Source organism: Astatotilapia calliptera, chromosome 15 (genome assembly GCF_900246225.1).
Source record: "Astatotilapia calliptera chromosome 15, fAstCal1.2, whole genome shotgun sequence".
In the NCBI taxonomy this organism is placed as follows: Eukaryota; Metazoa; Chordata; class Actinopteri; order Cichliformes; family Cichlidae; genus Astatotilapia; species Astatotilapia calliptera.
In genome coordinates this window covers 25,959,803-25,972,680 of record NC_039316.1, presented here as the reverse complement: position 1 = coordinate 25,972,680, position 12,878 = coordinate 25,959,803, and positions in this window count along the sequence as shown.

Genomic DNA, 12,878 nt, shown 5'->3' with positions numbered 1-12,878 from the left:
AACCCATGTTAAAGGAGAAAGTGTGAATGAATAAGAAAAGAGTGTAGTGGGTTCTTATCTGGAGTGCAGTCAATATAACCACAGTGTGGTGCCGGGGTCGCGGTAGAGCTGTCCGTCCACGTAGAGCCGGTCCACGGCGATGACAGCACGGGAGCCTTTCTGGATGAAGCTACGTCGAACTGGGAACAGGACCTTGCGTCGTTCCAGGATCTCTTTGGGGAACTGGTCGTTCACGCTGAAGTCCGTTCCTTTCAGCTCTCTGCCGCGACTCTTCACCTGTTCCTTCTGTTTGAATTGACCGAATTTGGCCACAATAGGCCGTGGTCTCCCGGTCCGCGACCTCACGCCCCCCAAGCGATGCACTCTATCGAAGTCGATGTTCTTTACGGTGTCCTCCGGCAGCTTCAGGTGGATTTTAATGAAGCTTTTCACCGTTGCCTCCGCGTCCTCTCCGGCAGATTCTGGAATACCAGAAAACACAAGATTATCTCTCATGCTACGGGCTTGTAGATCGATAACGGACTCTTTTATTTTTTTATTTTCAATGTTTAGCTGGGTCACGTTATCGGTGAGAGATTTGACCGACTCCCGTAGCGTGGCATTTTCAGCGGCAAGCGTTTCCACCTGCTGCTGGCTGAATTCCAGGGATTCTCTCAGAGATTTAAATTCCCGGTGTAAAATCTCCACCAGGGACAGCCTCGCATCGAAACTGGACAATCGCTTGTCGATTGACTCCAGGATGTCTGCGATGTCTTTGCCGGCAGGCGATGTTGTACCGGGGGAGTCTGCCGGGCGACATCTCTTCGATGACGGCGTCTCAATTTTGGCCGGGGAAGATGCACTCTGGGCCTTCTTCATTACTAAATCTTGAAAACAGCGGTCGATGTAATCTTGGAGAGCGTCTAAACTCTCCCCATTGTCCTCCAGGGTGTTAGAGATGATAGGACAGATGTTGTTAGTTATATGACAATTGATTAGTATATTTGGTAATACTGAAGCTTGAAAAACCTTTGTTAAACTCTATGCTACCATTTGCTTTTTTTCCCGCCAAATCTCCGGCGTCTGACGTCACCTACAACATGGGTCGCTTACCTTACTCGTCACTTCTGTCACTTACCGTCCTAAGAGATTCTACACACTGTTGACGTCTGGATTTTTAATTCTTAGTGACTCTTATACCGTGGCAGACGCCACTGGACTTTTAATGTTGTGTTTTATTGATTTTTACTGTGTTGTCCCCTGGCCAGGGTTGTTTTAATTCATTTTATATTTTTAACTATTTAAATATAATAAATTATATTTTAACTATACAGTTTTTATTCGTGTGCTTTCCCTTGGCGGCTCCACTGCTCTGTCCGTTTGGAGGAAGGTTTCCCTCCTTTAAAAAACACTGTGGAAATAAAATCACCTTCGCTCCGTTACATAATTGGCGTTGTCGACAGAATACGGAGTTAAGAGCAGTTGGGCTAGTCAGGGGAATAGCAAAGATGATGATGCCTGTATATCCCGGAGCCCCGTGGCTGCCGAAATTTAAAGGGCCTGATCAGGATGTGCAATATCAGGATTGGAAGCAGCAGATGCAGGGGCTGCTGGGATCGCAGGATTTGCCTGAAGTGAGGAAAGTTGCTATTGTGTTGGGAGCGCTAGCAGGTGAGGCTAAACGTCAGGTCAGTGTTCTTGAAACCAGTGAAAGAGACAAAGTACAAAAAATCTTTTCCTTTTTTAGACTCTTTATATGGTGATCGTGTCCCCACCCCAGTTCTTAGGTCACAGTTTTTTAGTTGCACTCAGAACCCAAGTGAAACCGTATCTTCATTTATTTTGCGGTTGAGAGAATTATACTGTAGGTTGCGAAAGCATGATCCAGATAATGTCCCCTCTGATGCAGCCCTGCGAGATCAATTGTTGCTAGGATTGCGGGAGGGCCCTGTAAGTCAGGCACTGAAAGTCTATGTGCGGCGTAACCCAGATCAAGATTTTGCTGCCATACGCCAGGAGGCACTGCTGCTTGACTCAGAACATGTACAGCCCCAGTCTGAGGTAACCTGCCTGTCTGTAAATAAGTCTCATGCTCCTTTTAAGGTTGAACAGAAAGAAGATTGGAGACAGGTGTTAAAGCAGAAGATACTGGAGGACGTCAAGGCACAAATGAAGGGATTGGCACAAGAGCTAGTAAGAGAAATTAGAGGCTCCACTCAGCCAGCTGTAGCTACTCTTCCGCCTGCACCTCAGTTTAGGAGAAGACTGCGACAATTAAATGCTAGCTGGGATGCACAAGGTCGGCCTATCTGTCGGAGGTGTAAACAAGCAGGACATATAGCTAGGTTTTGCCGGACCTCCATTTCTTCCCAGCCAAGTTTAAACTAGATGACCCTGCTGCTGAGGTCCGAGGGGCGGGGGCTTTTGGTTCACCTAAGCAATTAAGGGCCACAGAAACATTTATTGGGCGGTGTCCAACAGTGAAGATAGTGATCGAGGGGGTGGAGCTTCAAGGCTTGTTAGATACAGGATCACAAATGACTTTGATACAGGAGAGTTTGTTTAATGAGCATTTTTCCCAGGCTAAGCTTGAGAAAACTCCAACTGCCTTTAAGCTGAGAGCCGCCAATGGTCTGGAAATTCCCTATACCACCTATGCTGTCCTGGACATGGAAAAGGAAGGTGTTAAGGTTCCTGGACGCGGGGTTGTAGTGGTAAAAGATGACCATTGTACGCACCCACTGATTGTTGGAATGTATTTAAGTGGCCGGAAAAGACTGTTCCTGTCCCACAGCAATTAACGAATCAACAGGCCTGGAGGACTGCCTTCGCAACATGCAGACGGATAGAAGCAAGTACAGTGGAGGACGGAATGGTGGGGTATGTACGGCTAGCTGGCCGACGCAAAATTAAAGTTCCCCCGAGGAGTGAAATAATGGTGTGGGGCCGGGCTCAGATGGGTCCACAAGGAACAGATTATTGTGCCCTAGTGGAGGCACTGCCTGAAACCCCTGATGTGGGGGTGGCGAGAACCCTTGTCATGGTAAGGGTGATGTCATCTGCTGGGTTCAAAGCCGAGGGGACATACCTCCAGCTGGCGGCCTCAGTCAGCTCCTGTATTTCGGCAATACGAGTACTTACAAACACTTTATAGTGGCAGGACTCGGACTGGATCCAGTTCAACACAGTGGTAGAATCGGTCCATAAAGTAGTCTCACTAATGGGCAGAGTAAGCTCACTGAGGAGGAGTCTAGACAGTTGTGCCCCAGCCAGTACGGCACACAACTCTAAACGGGGAATTGACAGTTTCTTGCGGGGAGCTACACGTGATCTGGCCATGATAAAGGCAGTGTGGACCTCATGTTCTGCCGATTTAAATCTCAAATATGCCACTGCTCCGTAAGCACTCTCTGACGCATCACAAAATACATGCAGCTGGAAAGTTCCCTCTTGGGTTGCTGGGGCTGTGTAGCATCTAGGCAGACAGATTTCTGGTAGATACTGTAGCTCACTCACCCACTCTTGCCATCGCTGGAGTAACTCGCCCTCGATGGGATCATCCCAGTTCCTGTCGTTCTGCCACAGACGTTGAACAATAACCTTTGCCCGGGTCGTGAAGGGGATGATGAAACCCAGTCGGTCGTATTGAGAGGCGAGGATGCTGTAGATGTTTCTCATGGTTCACTCCTGAGGAACCACTGGCCGACATCTGTAGGCGATCTGGTCTGTGGAGCAGTGCCATGCCAAGCCTAAGGTTGGTTCTTGGGGATCTGGTTGGTGTTCAGTCAACCACAGCTCGCAGGTAGGGGACTTTGCTTCAGAGGGGAGATGAGCAATGGCCTCTGGGTAGTTACTTGCCCACCGTCGGATTTCGAAACCACCAGTAGATAGCAACTCTCTGATGTTATCGACAAGTGGTCGTGCCTGCAAAGCAAAGGGCAGAGATTGCAAACAGTTATCAACATAAAATGAGCGCAGCACTGAGTTTAGTACTTGTTCATTGCCATCTTTATGATCCTGCACATGACGCTGAAGGGCATACGTGGCACAACAGGGGCTGCATGTGGTTCCAAAGGGCAGGACACACCACTCATAAATGTCCGGGCTCCGATCTCTTTCCATATTTCTCCACACGAATCTCAGCAGGGGCCGGTCATGCGGAAGAAGCCGCACCTGATGGAACATACCTCGTATGTCCCCACTCACAGCAACAGGGTGCTCCCTAAATCTCAACAGGACACCTATTAAGGATGGACCGAGAGTTGGACCTGGTAGCAGCTGATCGTTAAGGCAGTCTTGCCTGTATTGGAAGGAACAGTTGAAAACTATCCTAGGCTTATTGTTATGATGCCCAATATGATACCTGAGGTACCCCTGAGCAAGGTACCGTCCCTACACACTGCTCCCCGGGCGCCTGCTTAGTGGGCTGCCCACTGCTTCACTGAGTGAATGGGTCAAATGCAGAGAAAAAACAAGTAATTTCCCCATGGGGATCAATAAAGTATCCATTATTATTATTATCATTATTATTATTATGATGGGGAATGAACCAGGATTCATCTGTGCGGTTTGCCTCTTCAGGAGTGAGTTTTCTTACATAACCTGCTTGTTCCAGTTTGTGTATTTCTGCATTGTACACAGCCGCTAGATCAGGAACTTTAATCAGGCGCTTCTCTGCGGACCGAAGGAGAGCCATCACTGCGCCATGGTCAGTTCGTAGTTTAGTGGAGTCTCTGCGGCGAAGCAGAGGAGTAGCATAGCGAGCTATTCCATCCACCTGTACACGTTCTGTGGTTTTCTGCAGTAACTCCAGTGCCTCTTTGTCTTGTTTAGAGCGAGTTACCTCTTTCTCTGATCGAAAGGGGAGCACATCTAACTGCCACAGCTTCTCAACGTTCTGTCTTAGCGCTTGAGAAGGAGTTGGTAACAGGGATGTGTGCAGACATGAAGCTTCAGTAGGTAGATGTAGAAAGGTAGCCGGTCCCTGGATGGCCCAACCGAGGTTAGTGTTGACAGCAACAGGGCTGCCTAGTGGACCAACTTTGACAGGTGACAGAGGGGTGATGAGCTGGACATTATCTGAGCCTATAAGAAGCATAGGCTGCACATCCTTAAATGCTTTGATGGGAACGTCGGCCCGATGTGGATATCTCTGATGGAGTATGTCCACTGGACAGGATTGTTTTGTCAGATTAAGTTCTTTAGCAGTAAAAACACGTCTGATGTGATGTTTGATTTGGGGAGAGCTGGGTGCGCTTAGTTCAAAAGAAACAGATGCGCCTTGTAACTGTGACACCTCCTGCCTGATGGTTCGTAGTTTGAGGGACTCCTCTGTGATATTTAATTGCAGGTAATGAACCGCTGCAGATAGAACAATAGTCCGCTCTGATCCATCGTCAAGAATGGCGTAGGTGGACAGAGATCGCCCATTATTGTGGAGGGTAACTGGGACCACTTTAAGCATGACTCTGCCTGAATGAGTGACTTGGTCCAAATACACCATGCTGGAGGCTGTACTCAATGTCAGGATACTCTTGTTTGAGCGAGAGGCAGCTTCATGAAGGATCTGCAGGTGTTGTTCTCCACAGGTGGCACAAGGTTTCTTCAGATTGCAACTGTCAGGCTGGTGACTCCGACCACATCTCCAGCATCTCTTATTGTCATTAATCCACGTAATAATCTGTGTAGTACTCAGCTTACTGAAGTCAGAACAGGAACTCAAGTAATGTTCTGTACTGCTACAGAAGGGGCAGTAGGGCTTAAATTTCTCTCTTTTCTTCCCTTTCATAGGTTCTTTACTGTCAGTAGGGGCTGAAGTGGTATTAGCCATCGGTGTTGTAGGCTTGTCAGTGCCATAGTAGACTGATGAGGATGTCTTTAATGGTCGTGATGACTTGTCTCTACGATCTGAGCGGGGTTTATCAGATATGTAGCTTTCTGTAGCCCTTCGTGATATCTGTATGGCCTGTGACTTCCTCTCCAACCACTGTGCAAAGTCAGGGAGAGTATAGGTGTTAGCTGAGTCACTCCGCAAGATGCCCTTTGCAAGACAATATTCAGCAAAACTGTCTTGATAGGAGAAGGGGAGTTTACTCAAAAGCCGGTCCACATGGGAGCCACACTCTAGTTCGCTCTTAGCAGCTCCTTCCATGGAGTTTAGTAGTCCCACCAAACTACTAACTGATAGAGCAAAGTCTTCAAACCCCTGTGCATCTCCAGCTTTCACTGTAGGAGCTCTCAAAATGTTGTTAATTTCACTTTGGACTAATTGGCGTGGTTGTCCATAGCGCTGCTGTAGAGCCTGCATTGCTTTAGTGAAGGGCATAGGGTCATGCACATACCTCTTTGCAAGCTGAAACGCAGGAGGAAACTTTAGATGATCCAGCAGTACTTGGAATTTGTAATCCTCAGACAGATGTGGATGTGGTCCCAAAACTCCATCCAGACCTTTCTTCAGTAGCAGGAAATCACTCTCTTTTCCTGTGGTGAAGCGGATTAGGTTGGGTTTAGGGATGCCATAAGAAGAGGAAATAGCCATCTCCATCAAGTTTGGTCTCTGAGAGGAAAGCAGAGATGAGGAGTGTTGTGGGCTGCTCTGAATTACATCATGCTGTGAACTGACAGGTGGCGGTGCAGCTGGAGCAGGATGCTGATAGGTATACTGTGAGCTAACAGCAGGTGGCAGCACTGGTGTAACGTATGGCTGACTGAGAGGTGGGCCTAAAGTCCAAGGTGGATAACCTGGAGAGGGCATGCCAGGCGGCAGCGTGACAGGGTACTGCATAGTGCCAGGGATACTAAACTGAGCAGCACTGTGTGGCACAGACCACTGTGGGGTTGATGACTGCCAATTCAGGTCTCTTTGTTGATACCAGGGAGGACGTGGCTGATCTGTTGCTGTAAATGCAGACCGGGGTACCACTGGTGTTGGCTGAGCAGCTGATGGCGTAGAAGAGTGGACGTATAGAGGGGGCTGAGGAATAGGTCGGTTAACAGGGAGAGTAGGAGCTGTTGACTGTAATATTTGAGGGTTATCAACATGATGAGCTGTGGTAGGGGAGGTCTGCTGTACAGTATGAAACTGAGGGCCAGGTATTACTGGAGATATGGGAGGGATGTTTTCTAGTCCGCCCATAGGAGGAGCTTGTGTAGGATTATTATCCACAGTTAGTAAAGGCATACTATGGCTCCGGACCTGGGTTTGTAACTGTACTTGGGGGGTTCTTTGGCCAAAGTTCAAAGACACTTGTATAGCGCTCTGTATCTCCCTCATCTGCTCCTGTACCTGAGTAACACACTGCTCCATCCTCCTTATTCTCTCCATCTCTGGTGAGCCGTCGATGCCAGCGGTTTGGTGTATTGGAGTAGCTGCGTTAGTATTCGGTGGAACTGGGTTAGTCGGCTGTGGGGGATAGGTCCAGATGAAGTCATCCAGATATCTTGGAGCCCTATGTGGTCTCCTGTGCTGGGCACCTGGTTGTTCTTCATCATATCGGGATGTCGGCATGTTAGGAAAAGCTGTAATTACTCCGGCTCGAAGGACCACTTGAACTGGACATGTGTGTGCTTAATAAACTGGCAAATTACAGCAGGATTTTCCTATCCTCGGTCAGAAGGCACAGGTGACTTATATGATGAAAGAGAGGGTCCACAGCAATGATAATTAGGGTTCCTTTAATCCAAAACATCTCCAGAAGTGAATTCGTGTGAGTATATGTATGTGTGTGTGGTTCTGTAAAATAACAGAAATTACAATTAGCAAACAATTAAAGTCAACCAAACTGGTCTAAATAATACAGAAAGGGTTGAACAGAAAGACTAATTCGAAAATGACTAAACACCACCCCCTGGTGGACACAAATGGGCTGCTGCACAGGGATAGACTCCATCTTTACTTTGGGCAGCTCAGTTCACAAGGGTAGCACCATTTTGGTCAAATCAGCGTGAATATACAGTGTCTCGTGGCTACACAAACCGCTGGAAAACTCTATAAAAGCATGACACAATGTACATAGGCAAGTATATGATAAGTTACAACCATAGAACAAACAAATACAAGGCACTTACTTATCATTCACGCACACGCACGACACATATTCAGTACAACAGCCCAGCTCCACCAGCGCTATCACGGTGAACCAGCGCAAACACAAACAAAGGATGGGAGGAATGTACCACCTTAGCAGTGGTTAGAGGGGGTCCGTGGAACAGTCTATATGCACAAATCGCAGGGGTTTTATACAAGACTGCTTTTACTACCCCAGTCGGGTTGTTTGAGTTCGAGCGGATGCCGTTTGGTCTGTGCAATGCACCCGCTACATTTCAACGGCTGATGCAGCACTGTTTGAGTGGACAGATTGCAGAGTCTTTATTGGTGTACTTGGATGACATTATCATTTATTCACCTGACTTTTCGTCTCATTTACAGCATTTAGATGAAGTGTTTCAGAGGCTGTGGCGTCATGGGTTGAAGTTACAGCCGAAAAAGTGCAAGTTCCTGCAACAGGAGGTGAAATTTCTGGGGCATGTAGTGGATAAGTGTGGTGTAAGACCGGACCCTGATAAGATTTCTGCAGTGATGGATTGGCCGGTCCCTGATACCATCAGACAAGTCAGATCCTTTTTGGGCCTGGCTGGCTACTACAGACGTTTTGTGTCCGGCTTTGCTAAAATCGCACGCCCTTTAAATGCAATATTGACAGGGGTCCCTGTGAACAAGAAAACAGACCGTCGCAAAGTGCAGTGGTCCCCAGAATGTCAAACAGCATTTGAGGCACTCAAAGCAGCTTTAACGCAAGCACCTGTTTTAGCATACGCAGATTACTCTCTTCCCTTTATTGTGTATACTGACGGCAGTGGTTGCGGGCTGGGAGCCATTTTGGCCCAGGTTCAAGAGGGCCAAGAAAGGGTAATAGCGTACACCAGCAGAAGCTTACACCACACGGAACGGAATGACGCCAACTATAGTTCCTTCAAGTTGGAGCTGTTAGCCCTTAAGTGGGCAGTTACCGAAAAATTTAAAGACTATCTGACTGGTGCACGATTCGTTGTGTATACTGATAATAACCCTGTGGCCCATTTACAGACTGCTCGCTTGGGCGCAGTAGAATAACGTTGGGTTGCCCAGCTGGCCTCTTTCGACTGCGAGATGAAGTATCGTTCGGGTAAGAGTAATATTAATGCTGATGCCCTTTCTCGATTCCCCACTGTCCCAGCAGAGCACCTGGAGGGGGCTGGATCAGAGCGTGGAGTCACTTCAGCAGCCATTGAATTGACCTGTGAGGTAGAGGGGAGTGACTGGGCAGAAGCACAAGCTCGTGATCCGGATATTCAAGTAGTAAAGCAACTTCTGGAAGCCCAGGTCGCACCCACAAAGTTAGAACATCAGACATTGTCACATGGTGTGCGACGACTCCTGCAGCAACAAAAAAGACTTTTTATTAAAGACGGAATACTGTGCCGTAAAGTGTTGGATGAATATACCCAGGAGACTCGTTATCAAGTTGTGTGTCCTAGTTCCAGGTGCCATGAGGTGTGGCGGAAGGCTGCTGCTCATGCGGGGGTAGATCGAACCCTCTCTCGGATACGGCAGCGGTTCTACTGGGTTAACATGGAAGCGCAGGTACGTCAGTTTCATCTGGGTTGTGTCCCCTGTAGTCTACAAAAAGAGAGGGTAGAACCTAGGGCTCCACTGCACCCTATTTCAGTCTCATACCATTTGGAGGTTGTAGGCATGGATTTTCTGTCCTTAGGCCGGCCAACTGACACTTATCAAAACATACTTGTGGTTACTGATCTGTTTACACGGTTCACTTGGGCTATCCCTACAATATCAAATCAAATCAAATCAAATCACTTTTATTGTCACATCACATGTGCAGGTACATTGGTACAGCACATGTGAGTGAAATTCTTGTGTGCGAGCTTCACAAGCAACAGAGTTGTGCAAAATACAATAATGTAAACCAAAATAAATATAAACCAAACAGCAGAGACTACAGTAAAGGCTTTGTGGAAGTATGTGATACAGCCGTGCAGTTGCCCAGGCCAACTCCACTCCGACTGTGGGTCTAATTTCAAATCTGCATTAATGAAACAACTCTGTGATACCTATGGTATAACTAAAAGCCGCACGACACCTTACCACCCTGCAGGGAATGGTAGTGTAGAACGTTTCAATCAGACCCTATTGAACATGCTTCGCTCACTAGAATCAGTTAGACAGAGTCAGTGGGTAGGAAATCTGCCAGAACTCATCCATGCTTATAACAATACTATCCATAGTTCCACAGGTTATGCGCCTGCCTATTTGATGTTTGGTCGACACTTGAGACTTCCTGTGGATGTGGCATTAGGCGTGCCCCCCCAGCAGGCGAGGCAGGATGTAAGTGAGTGGGTATATTCTCATCAACAGAAACTCTCCCTAGCTTACCGTTTGGCTGGGCAGAGGATGTATAGTGCGGCCTCCCAACACAAAAGCCAGTATGAGAAAAGAGGTTGTACCCTCCCATTGTTGCCCAGGGAGAGAGTCTGGGTACGTGACCGAAACAGACAGGGCAAAGGAAAACTGTGTTCCTGGTGGTCTCCTGAGCCGTATGTGGTGTTGGAACAGGTGGGAGATACGGGCTTAGTGTATAAGGTCAAACCAGAAAAGGGGGGTAACATACAAACTTTACATAGGAATGCCTTAAAAGTGTGCATTGCTCCTCAAACAGACTTTACCCCTTCTACGGATGTCATGGTCCGGAGTCTGCGACTCCGTGTTTATGTTTAGTCTATTAGTATTCTGTGGTTTTGGTTACATTGGGTGTTTGTATTCTTCTGTTTATGTTCCTATGTTCTGTGGCTATGGCTTGCCCCGGCAAACCGTGACAGTACGAACCAGCCACAACATGGATCCAGCAGACTTGCCCGGGGAGAGGGATCTGATGCAAGTCCAACGCCTGGTCGACTGGATAACCCACACCTCGAATACGAGAGCAAGGATCGTTGGGATAAATGGTATCGAGGCGATCCTCAACAGAAATCCCTATCTCCGCCAGGTCAGAGGATGTTTGGACTTATTGGCCAACTTGTATGAAGCCCGGGAGGCGGCGCAAGCTCGGGAACTGTCGAACTGGGTCCTGCAGCAACAAACTACAGCCACCCCGGAGCAGCCGCGTCTGCCTCACCTATTGGATGCGGTTTTTCCAGGCCCGTCGGAGCCCTCTGCGGGGAGGAAACGCCGATCGCGCCGCGGGCGCGCCACCCCACAGCCGGACGTTCGGACTTCTAATTCGCCGGCTGTGGTGAGTGAGGACTCTGTGTCTGTTCCAGACTTTGTGACTGTTCATTCAGGGGCTGTGTTTTGTGTGGCGGATGTCAACATGAGCTGCTTATCGCCTGTCCAGCCTCTCTCAGCTCAGTTAGCTCCCCCGCAGCCATTCTCAGCTCAGTTAGCTCCCCCGCAGCCATTCTCAGCTCAGTTAGCTCCCCGGCAGCCACTTTCAGCTCAGTCTCCAGTGTCACTTTCAGCTCAGTCTCCAGTGTCACTTTCAGTTCAGTCTCCGGTGCCTCCTTCAGTTCAGTCTCCAGTGCCTCCTTCAGTTCAGTCTCCGGTGCCTCCTTCAGTTCAGTCTCCGGTGCCTCCTTCAGTTCAGTCTCCGGTGCCACCTTCAGTTCAGTCTCCGGTGCCGCCTGTAGCGCAGGCCCCAGTAGCTCCAGTGCCCCCGCTACCCGTAGCTCTGGCTCCAGCATTACCGGTTCCACTCATTCACTCCATGCAGGGAGAAAATTTAAGGTCCAGTCAGGAAGTTTCTCGCGCTTTAGCTGCTTCAGGCACCGTTCTGCACTCCAGGGCTTCCCCAGAGGCTAGGTCTCAGTCCCCAGCTGATTCTGGACCCCTGAAGATTAAGCAGCCCTCAGAGAACAACTCCGTGTCAGTGCTGTCTGAGCAGGGCCAGTGCTCAGCACAGCACCCATTGCCTTCGTGTCTGCCAGAGGACTCCATGCCTGCTGGCTTTGTGATGGCTTCTGCTGGAGGGTCCAAGGGGCCCGTCCAGCCTTCGTCTCGTGTCTCCGCTGGAGGGTCCGAGGGACCGCTCCAGCCTTTGTCTCGTATCTCCGCTGGAGGGTCCGAGGGACCGCTCCGGCCTTTGTTTCCTGTCTCCGCTGGAGGGTCCGAGGGACCGCTCCGGCCTTTGTTTCCTGTCTCCGCTGGAGGGTCCGAGGGACCGCTCCGGCCTTTGTTTCCTGTTTCCGCTGGAGGGCCCGAGGAGCCCGTCCAGCCTCATGCCACGTCAGCTGGAGGGCCCGAGGAGCCCTTCCAGCCTCATGCCTCGTCCGCTGGAGGGCCCGAGGAGCCCGTCCAGCAGCCTTCCTCGTCAGCTGGAGGGCCCGAGGGGCCCGTTCAGCCACCTGCTGCAGCTTCATCATCATCCTCGCCTGCTGAAGCATCATCATCATCCTCACCGGCTGCAGCATCATCATCATTATCCTCACCGGCTGCAGCATCATCATCATCATCCTCGCCTGCTGCAGCATCATCATCATCCTCACCGGCTGCAGCATTATCATCAGTCTCGTCTGGTCCAGCCTTGGAGCCTTCAGCCTCATCTGGTCCAGCCTCAGAGCCTTCAGCCTCGTCTGGTCCAGCTTCATCCGAGTCTTCGTCCTCGCCTGGTCCAGCTTCATCCGAGTCTTCGTCCTCGCCTGGTCCAGCTTCATCCGAGTCTTCATCCTCACCTGGTCCAGCTTCATCCGAGTCTTCATCCTCGCCTGGTCCAGCCTCTGCAGCCTCGCCTGGTCAGGATCACCATCGCCTGAGTGGCCGCCGTTGCCTTCCGCACGGCCGGCCCCCGGACCCTCTTCGCCTGAGTGGCCGCCGTTGCCTTCCGCGCGGCCGGCCCCCGGACCAGCGC